An 11,534-nucleotide genomic window follows, 5' to 3' on the forward strand; every position below is an offset into this window, starting at 1 on the left:
TATAGACACTTGAGTTTTATGCAGGTTACAAATATATGGTTATAGAAGAACAAAGACTTATAGAAGAACACAGACTTACCAGAAAATTTACTTTAACATTTTTCATTTCTACTATTCAGTTGAAAACAGCTTTTGTGACCTTTCATTGTCTCATCCCTTCCAACCATCCCTACTAGAGCTGGGTGCACTGGAAGTGTCTGAGCACGAATGCTAACATCTCGATGGTTGCAGCTGCTAGTACAATAGGATTAATTTGCCATCTACCAACTCTAATGCCCTTCTGTTTCATCTTCTTTCCCCACCAGGGGCAGTGGTGACAGCATCTGTTTCACTGTTTTTTTTAGTGGCGCCTTTCGTGCTGTTATAGTTAAGGGTCTGTCATCATTTCCATTACATACACACACAATTCTAGAGAGAAGGGAGAGTTTACAACAACCCATCCAAAATAAAAGAAATAATTTGGGGCTGCAAGTTGGCACATGCACCCAAGTGTGAAGCATTTTAAGAAAAATTGAGGATGTGGGGCACTCTAGTATTCTGGTTTTCAATTAATGTAAAAATAATGGCAGCAAGTAAGTTAAGATGTTCACTGATTTTTTTTTTAACAGTTCTGTTCCAAACCAAATCCAACTACTCTTTTAAATGAAATTTGGCAGGAAATCACAGCTCATACTTCTCCTTTATTTATTCAGAAACTAATAAGGCAAATGATGGGGCCTAGTTTTTTAAAGGTTACTTCCAAGATTTTCAAAAAATGATGAGCAATTTGGGGTGCCTCCATTTTGGGTGTGCAATGTGAGATACTTTAAAGAGGCATAATTTGCAGGAAGTGCCAAGCACCTGCCCTCTGAAAATCCTGCCATGCCAACAACAAGTATTTGTATAGCATCTGACTTATCTCCACCCTGTGAATTTTTTCTCTGACTTTGCTACTGTAATGTTTGGTGAGGAAGGGGGGGGTTATTGTGGGCCAGCCAGTAGGGCCAATGAGATCTGCTAACAGATAATGGAAATCTCCATTAGCTCAAGTGGTTCTGGAATCCTACAATTAGAAGCTCCTGATTCTGCAGGTATGTATGGAATCTACTCTCTAGGTTGTCTGTAGTGCATGGATTCATTACATATCACCTTGTGAGAGCAGAACTTCCAAGAGCTTAGAATCCCCAGTCACCATATCTGAAGCAGTAACTCCACTCCTAGGAGACTTGCTTTCCATGCCTAAGAGGACCAGAAGTGACAGAGCTGTCTAGAGAGAAAGTCAGATCATTCAAATCCCAGAAATACCCATGAGGAGTGACCAGTAAACCTTCATTTTTAGATGCCTCAAAGGCAATTGAACCTAGTACAGTAGGTCTTGGCTCTAGCTGGTGCAGCAAGTATTTTCCCTCAATCATGTGTGACATTTTTTCAGTATGAAATTATAATGCATGGAAGGGCTTTGCTTTAACACAAAGGAATCCTAAGTCAATATAACAGGTCCAAAACCTCTGGAATGAAAAGATTCCAACTAGCTAGGTCTCCATACAGTAGAGAGGAACGGCTCTTGCAATAGAAAGGAGCAGCTGTGATCTGTTGTATTAAGTGTAACCAACCTTTCCAGAACCCAATACTCACTGGGGTGTGAAATTCACTAAAATTTGTACAGCCAGCATGAGGTCCTTCATAACACTTAAGCTCTTAACATAAAACGGGAATGGTCTATAGAACCCTCTGTGGGTTCTCTGCATTGTGGGGTAAATTGCACCCTTTATGAATCTACCTGCAATCTGGTCAACACTGTGTATTTTAAAACACTTCTTTCTTTACTCACACCCGGGGGCAATGATTAAAAACAGGGGAATGGACGCAATCTGTTTCTGATGATGGCATTAGCTCCCCATTTGTCCTTTGTCACATCACACAACCATTCTGTGTTTCAGCTTCTCCATCTATAAAATGGAATAATGAATTAAATGCTTGTGAGGTGCCTTGATATCCTACAGAGCAAAGTATTATTATTAATTCATGTTAATGTGAGCTAACACAGCTTACTCTCAGGTCCCTGCAATAGGTAAGCACAAAGGTTAAAGCCAAAATTCAGAGGATCAGTCTGGATTTTCATGCTTCTCTCTGAATTTCCGAGCAATCTGAGAGATGATGGCAAGAGACCTTAACATTACTTCTATCCAGTTTTTCGTGTTGAGTAAAACTATTTGGAAGCTGATCACATTGCAGAACATGTGCCACATCACATTCCTTTAAAAACCAGGTTGAATTAAAGAGAGGAAAGGGGAAAAGAGAAAACAAATGTACCACCCAGAAATACTGTATTCATAAGCTGGCTGAATTATTTAACAGACAACTGAAAAGAGGAAACTCAAGAGAAGCATACAAAAAAATACAACCCACAATGCAGACACTTTTGCAGAAGCCCATGACAATGAAATACCTTTTATAATCACTAAACAACTTGCCAGCTGAGAAGGCTAGCTTGCTGCTGCCCACCTAACAGCACTGAAAAAGCATGCTCCTGACGAGTATCATTCTCCATTATCTCTCAAACCTTTGCCACCAGCACGTGGATAGAAGCTCCGGAAAAATGAAAAGTGTGTATATTGTAAGCGCTGGTTAAACAACCCCACAGTAATTCTTATTTGCTGGAGGTTTTAGAGAGCAGATGTAGGATTGGCAGGGTCTGGGAGCTGGCTATATTGTTCTAGCTCATTTAGAGCCAACATGGAAAGAACACGGAAAGCTGCATTTGTGCGTGTGTGTTTGTCTTTTGCCATCCACTAGTCTAAGGTTTCTTGGATTCACACTGACACATTAAAAAAAAACAAAAAACACAACACACCAGGTTGGTCGCCGTCCAAAAGAAATATGACTTATATCAGCTGCTGCATGAGAGTCTCTCAATTGCCTCTGCTAAGCTGCCTGTTTTGCTATAGCAAGTGGCCATGTGCTGTAGCACACTGATTGCCCACTTTGGTTGTATCGGTTGCTAGAATAAGGGCAAACAAATGAGGAACCAAATATAAAAAGCAGCCAGCACCACTGAAGAAGCATTACAGCTGCCAGGCAATAACTTAGATAGTTACAGCTGCCATCACCTAGTTCACGCAAGCTTTTTAATATCTTTTGGCAATGCACAGTGTCACAGCACAAAAGGAAAGTTGGCACTTCCTAGCATACTTTGTTTGACATAACTGTAGGCAGAACCCAGCTGATACCTTCATCAATGTGTATGTGTTTGCTCTTAAGGTACATTTTAGCAGATCAAACATTGTTTTTCTCTTTCTGTTGCACACACCACTGTTAAATCATAGGCTGGAACCAGCCCAGATTAATGGGAGAGCGCTCAGTATGCTGGAGCATACGGCCAGGCCCAGCAGCAGCACCCCAGATAAGGAAAAAAATAATTACTGCAGGAGAGGGGTGGGGGAGGGAGGTTAAAAAAATAAATAGATATACTGCTTTGCCAAAGTGTTTTCCTTTCCAGCCAGGAGCAGCAGCAGCAGGAGGAGGAGAATCAGGCCAAAGTCTCTTCTCCATTTACTTACAAAAAACCCACAAGCACAAACACAGATCGTCACATACACATAATTAAAGCAGCGACATCTCTTACTGTGATTTACAATCCACACCACCAGAAACACACAGGCGTTCCCAGGATTTCATCAATGTTTCATCTGGTGCTCTTGGCACATCCAACCTCTTCCTCAGACGCAGTGCATGCTACGCCTTGTTCTCTGGCCATGGAGAGGTGCTGAGCTGTACCCCAGTTTTTGCTGGGGAAGACAATCAGTACTAAATGTGTCAGTAGAGTTGCATGATTTGCTGCTCTTGCACCTTGTCTTACAGGGCACATGTAAAAGGCTAGCCTGAAACTCAATCCTGAGGCAGTTTTCGATCATCGTGAGTCTTCTACATGGTCCATGATTCTAGGTTACAAAGTATTATAAGGAACCCAGGAAGCTCAGAACAACGATGATGTTATCTCATAGCACCAGTAAGTGACTCAGTGAAAACACAAAAAAGATACAAGCGTGTGCCCCATAGAGCTTACAATCTTGAATGACTTGTGTTTACCTTTTTTATTCTAAGCTTTTGACCTTTATATCACCTATTAAATGTTTACCTTATTTTATTTATAATTCACCCTATAAAAGAAATGCACCCATTGCTCAAGCCTCTGACCCTTTCATTTTCATTGCCAGTAATTATTATTTTTACAGGACTAAAAAATTGCACTAACAGCATTACAGCACAAGAAAGAGAAACCATCCATGCTCCTAAGAACATAATTTTAGATGTGACACAACAAGTGAGGGTAACAAGCAAACAAACAGAGGAAAGAGAGAGGAAGTATCATTATCTCTCATTTTAAAATGGGAAACAGAGGCACCGGAAGGTTAAAGTGACTTGCCCCAGGTTGTGCATGTCTGTGGGAGAGTCAGAAATTGAAACCAGGTCTGCCAAGTCCTAGTCCAGTGTCTGAAACATATGGCCAACTTAATCACCCAGTGTGAAGGTGGTTTCAGAATCTTAACTGAAATCCAGATCCAAATTTTGAGGCAGGTTTCTACCTCTACAATAGGTTGAGCCAAAGCCCAGATCCAAACACCCCAGAATTTTGAGAAGTTTTTGTATATTGAGCCTCTCTATGGCTCCTGTTCAGGAATAACTAATGGGACTAACCACACAAGCTTAAGCAGCTTTCAAAATCAGGACCTATGTAATTGCTTATTACAACAATTTATAACCCATTGACAATCTCCCCACAACTGTTTCCCCCCCCCCCCCACACACACACACACACCTTCCTTTCCTTCCTATGACTGGAGGGATGTTAAGGGGCCACTTCCCCTTGAATGCTCCCTTGAAATATGTGTCCACAACTTACGCTGAACAATCTCTTCCATCTTGTATTTAGCTGTGATATTCTGAGGCCTATATAATGTTTACACTATGCCCTCAGCGTGGCAAGGTGCACTGTGTAGCTGCTCTTTGTTGGCAGGAGAAAGCTCTCCTGCTGAAAAAATAAACCCCATCCCAGTGAAAGACGGCAGCTTTGTTGGGGGGAGATGCTCTCCTGCTGACAAAACGCTGCCCACATCAGGGTTTTTCGTCGGTAACACTTTTGTCTTTTTCACACCCCTGACCGACAGAAGATATACCAATGAAAGCCCAGTATAGACATAACCTATGTTTCCCAGATCTGAAGAAGAGCTCTGTGTAAGCTCAAAAGCTTGTCTCTCTCACCAACAGAAGTTGATGAAACAAAAGGATATTACCTCATCTAACAGGCCTACATTCTTCATGTAAATAAATTGAAGCAAGTTCAGGTCCTGGCACAAAATTTAAAGGGTGAGGCTATTCATTTTGATCTGCCTGGGATGAGGGGAAATGATTTGTATAAAACTGATCATGCAATAAACTGATTTTAATGATGGGTTGGTGAGTAGAATTGTGTTATGGGGGGAAGGGGATTGACTGTGGCTGGAGGTGGGGTCTGTTCATCAAATGAGGCAAGGAGAACTGACTTACTGCCAAGAAGAAATGGTTCCTGTCTGGGTGGGGCTGGTTTTGATTTGTCTGGGGAAGGAGGGACAGTGTGAAGATGGTGAGCAATCAATTTTGAATCTAGTGGGGAGGGGAGTTGGTTTTGTTTTTTAAGGTCCCGGGGGAGGGAGGGGTTGTGGTGGAAGCAAGAGGGAAGATTAGGTTCACAAGATGCCTTCCCTAATAGTTTACACTATGAAAACATTTTGCAAACCCATTACTGATATACAGTAGAAAGATATGCACACACAAAGACAGTCCCAGATTTACAGTCGCCCACCAAGGTAGAACAGGTGGCTGTAATATAATAAAAATGTGTTACAAGGAACTAGTCATGAATTTTAAAAGCAAAACCGCCTACAGACAAAATAGAACCGTAGTGATGCTAATCTAAAACTAAAGAATTCAAACTATTATAAAATGACAACACAGAGGATTACAGAACCAGGGTCTACTCCTGCAAGTGTTTACACAGACAGTAACTCCACTAATGTGAGTCAGTCCAGTAGCAAATCCTTCAGCTAATAGTGTTTAGCTAAAAGTGTTTGCAAGATCAGGTCCTAAAGACACCAAACCCAAACAATGGAGCGATGAGTACAATGGTATTACAGTAAAGCAGCGCTGCAGCATCCCAGCAGACACAGCCAAATCAGCCAAATCCTTGTCATTTTGTTTGGACTGAACATGCGGGATTTTCAGTTCTTTGAGTATTTCAACCTACTCCAGAGAGCTGGAGAGTTTCTTAATTGTAGTGCTGTCTCTTTTTTTATGATAATGGTTATGAGAAAGTGCATGTGTGTCAATGGAAAAATAGAGGAATAGATTCCCTAGTACCTTCTCTTTCTTTAAGCCCCACACTTCCCAGTCATACGATTTGTAACAGGATAAGGGAAAGATTTTTTATGCCCAGTCCTTACTAAAACAGTGGCAATGCAACACTGTGCAACACCAAACAATGCAAATCCATGTTACTTTATGTCAGACTTCAGTAGTACAGGAGCAATAAGATAAAGTTAAGAGAAGATGATAGAAAACACCTAAACTTTGGGGAGCTTTGGATCCTGACCTAAACTCTGCAGCTAGGATCTATCCATCTCTATTAACAGGCTAATTATTGAGTTACATCAGTTTGACCATTCCTTTGATGAAAAGAAAACTCAGGTGGGGAGGGAGAGAAGAAGAAAAACAGGGATAAATTGTTTATTAAAATAAACCAGTTTCCTTGGTAACTAGATCTATAACTGTGGTGATGTTGCTATTATTTTAATAATGAACAGAAAGGTTTGATGTAAAGTTACATAATCCAGGCTTACGATGCAGCGTCTGCTCCACTGGCAAAGCTGACTCCAGATCTTAATGGCAGACGGCAAACCTCAAAAGGCTCCATTGTTTTATTTGGATCTGAAAGCTTGGATGCTCCCAACCGTCTTCCTAGGGAGAGATGCGCTTGTGCTGCTGAATTACCAACCTGCTCACACATGGTGGGTTTGGAAGTTCACCTCAAACTCCTTTATTACTGACTCTGAGCTCCGTTTGGTGACACTGGGGGGAAAGGAGCAGAGAAGGGAATGGGAACAATTCCAGTGAGACAACAAATCAAACCATGGGACTGGTTTTGAACCGAATTGGTTAGACATGTAAATGTGTGTCATTTTCTGTACGCAATTGCCACAGTTGTGCACTTAACCATAGCTGCTTGCACAAATGATCACTTTGATAACTGGTCATTTATTCTTGCCAATGCCTGTGAATTTCCATAGCTAACACCCAGTAGCATCCATTTGTACCAGCCTTCCTTGGGAAGGGGTATTTCTTTTATCTCCGGTACTTAGCAAAGCTTCAGTAAGAAATTAAAAAAAAAAAAATGAATCACCTTGAAAAAAAAAGTTTAGATGACATCAGTCCTACAAAGGGTTACTCACACATGGAGCCAATGTATAGTCATGAGTGGTGGAAATCGAAGGCTAGGGCAGGCTAAGCCTCCCCTGACCCACTCTTCACCCTGAGTGTCTGCTCTCCCCTACCCTTAAGCCAGCAGAGGCAGCAGACCATGATGCTCACCCTAACTGATGGCACTAAGTAAATAATAAAAATTATCCTCCAGAACACTAGCATTTCAAGAACCCCATGCACAGGCTACTCCATCACTTGTCACCAGCTTTGCTCCACCCAACCGGTATGTTATTCACCAGTCAACTGGTTAAACACACACACGCGCACACACACAGAAATCACATTTCTGTAACAAATCAAACCACAAGCGAGGAAATTCAAAGCTAAAGCTAGCGACCATGCTTAACATGGCCCTTTCTACTTCACAACTGCAGGAGTTTCAGAGCAGCACATGGTGTTGCATATACCACACAATATATGCTGCGGCAATACTATATTCACCACACAATGAATTAAGAGTCAAAGGAGTGACCTTTGAACAGCTTTTCATCAATTCTTTAAAGGAACGCCACATGATAAGTTTAAGTCCATCACAACAAGGCTGCAAGAAGATGCGGCAAACTTTAATTAGCAGTGGAATCAATAACCTCACTTGATATTTTGTAGTTTCTGCCATTATTTTTTTCAAATCAGAAGAGTCATTTTAGTATCTTTGTACTTAAAACAGTGTCCATGTGGTTTAGAGAGGCATGTGTTGTTGGATATTTATTGTAAGGGGCTTCATGTGGTTAGAGGTCAAAGCAGAGTATATCATCTGTGAACCACAACTCTACGATCTCCTTAGGTCACTGGGTAGCCCTATCTTCAAACCTTTAATATGGCGATTACTGAGGATGTTCTTGCAGTTATAAGAAACAGGACTCAGAGAACTGAGACCTGGCTCTGGGGTCTGTCCCAAACTTTCTGTGTGATCTTTGCTAAATCATTCAGGCCGAAATTTAAAAAAAAATATCCACTCATTTTGGGTGCTTGCAATTTTGTGTGGCCTTGTCGAGACTCCTATGGGCTGATTTCCAAGGGGCTGAGTTCCAGTAACTCCCACTGACTTTTCCGGCACCTCTCAAAATCAGGTTCTGGGAATTGCAAGTTGGTCACCCAAAAAACTGAAGCATCCACAATTAGTGGGAAATGTTGGTCTTTAGCCTTTTTTCTTCCGTGAATCAATATGTAAAATTGGGATAATGCTTGTGTGTCTTGCAGGGGTGTCAGGAGACTGAAAGGAGCACTATCAACTTCTATTTTGACTACTGTATCAGATACTTATATGGCCCTCCATTACCATAGTATTGGAGCATCTCAACAGCACTGTGAGGTAGGGAAGTACTATTATCCCTATTTTGCAGATGGGGAGTGGAGGCAAAAAGAGAGGCTAAGAGACATGCCCAAACTCACATAGGAAGTCCATGGCAGCATAGGGATTTGAACACAGACTTCCCAAATCCTGGGTTGGACCATAGTCACTGGGACATCCTTTGCCTCACCCAGTCTCTTCATTCTCCCCTATGATTGCAAATATTGTCTAAGATAACCAGAGCTGTTAATGATTAGAGAAATATTATATATATTATATTAGAGAGAGGGAGAGAGAGAGAGAGAGAGTGTTATTTTTCTGTTTACACTCTGCCCTTGACACCCCAGTTTGTGAATATTCACTTTCACTCTTTCCCACTAAATGGTCACGTTCAATTAGTTTTTGAGAGAGTCTTTCACACAACAAGAAAAAAGAAAAAGTATTTTTACAAAATAGGAGCATGCAATTCTAAAAGCATAAAAGTCAATGGGAGAACTCAGAGCCAGGGTTAGGACTTGAAACTACTTTAATTCATTTTGAATTGACTTTGATTTCAGGTTGATGTTCATTCATGTTTTTTAGGAGAAAAAAGTGCCATTGTAAGCACACGAAGTACTGTTATTACCTAGTCCTCTTCAAAAATAAGTGTTTACGATCTCCATGAGTAAAAAATGAGTTTAGTATTTTCTTGTTTCAGTTTGAAATCAGTGCATGGCTACTGTCAACAGCAAATGAAAATAACTTAGGGCCCAGCTCTGTCCCCCTTATTCATGTTGATTAATATCTCATTCTAGCAATTAGTTTCACTGATGGGCAAAGGACTAGTTACAAAGTAATTTACTAGTCAACATGAGTCAGGATAACAGAATCCCGCACTCAGCAAATAACGTGAGTGATGTCTTTAAACACAATACTCTCAAAGTTAATTATTCTCACTGAGTTCTCACTTAAATTTCCAATGCAGCATTGCAGCTTTAGTGGTACCTGATCTAACCTCAAGCGTCTTAGCATATGCAAAGTATGATGTTTAGGATAATATTATCATCATCCTTATGAAAAGAGAAAAAGCTTTTAAAGTAATTTATCATCTATCACTCTGCTTGGTGCTAGTTCGTGCACACACAAACACATAGCACAAACTGTAATGCATCAGAACGTCTCAGCAACAGCCTTCACTGAACACGCCCTCAAAAGCACTATGCTTAATTAAAGGAAAAGCATTGTCAGCAGGATGGTGGGGAAAAAAGCTTTAGGTTTAGGGTAAAACAAGATATACAACTTACAGATGTTAATCATCTAGGTGTTTGACTTTATTCTAAAACAGAGGTGCACCTCATTTTAAGAGGATGTTTCAGATCCTTCTCCTTAAGTGTAGCAAAGATTAGAAATGGTAAAAAGTGAGAGGGGAATACAAAAATAACCTATCCACCTGTCTCTCTCTCTCTTTTTGTTTTTTATTGTTGTTGTTGTTGTTATTTTGGAACCACTGACACAAGATAGTAAAATTCAGCACTAAAAGGAATGACCTAAATCCTTCGATGTTCAAGCTTTCACTTCACTGAATATACTAAATTGCAATGCTGCCTGGTTCAACCGGGTGGCATCAGAATGAGCAGCAAATACAGAGAAACGGGAGGATTTTATAAAATCCCAGTGGGCCCGATCCTACAAGAGAAAGAGCACCCTTGTCTCGCATGCTCTTCACAGTAAAATTAAAAGGTGTTAAAGAGTTTTGTAAATAATAACTAGCATGCAGAATTGAACCAGCAGCAGATCACAGATGCAATATACTCTCGGAAGTTTGCTTTCTGTAAAACATGGTGTTCTGCTCCAAGTGAAGCTGCTGAATTGCCTGAACGAGTAGCGTTGATAGAGCACATTGCAGTAGTTTAGTTATGGGGTGACAAACGCATAGATAATTGTGGCAAGGTTTGCCTGAGAGGAAAGGGCACAAATACAGGCAATTCAGCACAAATGCCATGTGAAAGCAAATGAGAAAATTAATCAGAACTAACATGGGATGCACTAACACCGTTACCTTCTTGTTTTTGACATAAAGGGGAGCTTTGATGAATAATAATTTTGTTTATCTATTTTATTTCTTCCACTTTATGAAAGGCACCAATGTGGGACTCTAGGTGCCAAGAACCTTATTGTGAGAGACACATCATACAGTGTTTGAAAGACCAAGTCTTTGTTGGATCCCCAACTGGCAAAGTATCCAGGCTGTCCCATTACCTCTTTGTCCAAGAAATTCACTGTAGAACTCTGCAAGAGACAGTGGCCAAAAAACCCACCAGAAAACAATAGTGCAGACAATTCCATTTGATTCAGCACCTTTGTCCTTGGTGAGAATTTTTAAATGTACCCATTTTGGGGCTATTGATCCTTGGTGTAACTCCACTTGTTTAAATGAACTTATACCGGGGGTGATTATGGCCCCGTGACCATAAGCTGGAAAAAATTAAGCTTGCTGAAGCTTTGGCACACAAAGAAGAGAAGAACCAATCAGCTCCAGAAAATCCAGGGATGCCTTAGATTACAGTCTCTGTGTTTTTCCTGGGTTTTTGTAATATATTGTTGCATATCAGTTACAAATGTGTGAAAACATTAAAGTTGAGCCAAATACAAAATAAGCTAATATCTTGTGTTTTCTGAAAAAATGCAAGCTTAATTAGAGTTTAGGTAATTAAAGCTTTCACAGTTATAAAAAATACAATACAGCCATTTATGCAAAGCTTCCATTGAG

The sequence above is a fragment of the Chelonoidis abingdonii genome, chromosome 3 (genome assembly GCF_003597395.2).
Source record: "Chelonoidis abingdonii isolate Lonesome George chromosome 3, CheloAbing_2.0, whole genome shotgun sequence".
Classification (NCBI taxonomy): domain Eukaryota; kingdom Metazoa; phylum Chordata; order Testudines; family Testudinidae; genus Chelonoidis; species Chelonoidis abingdonii.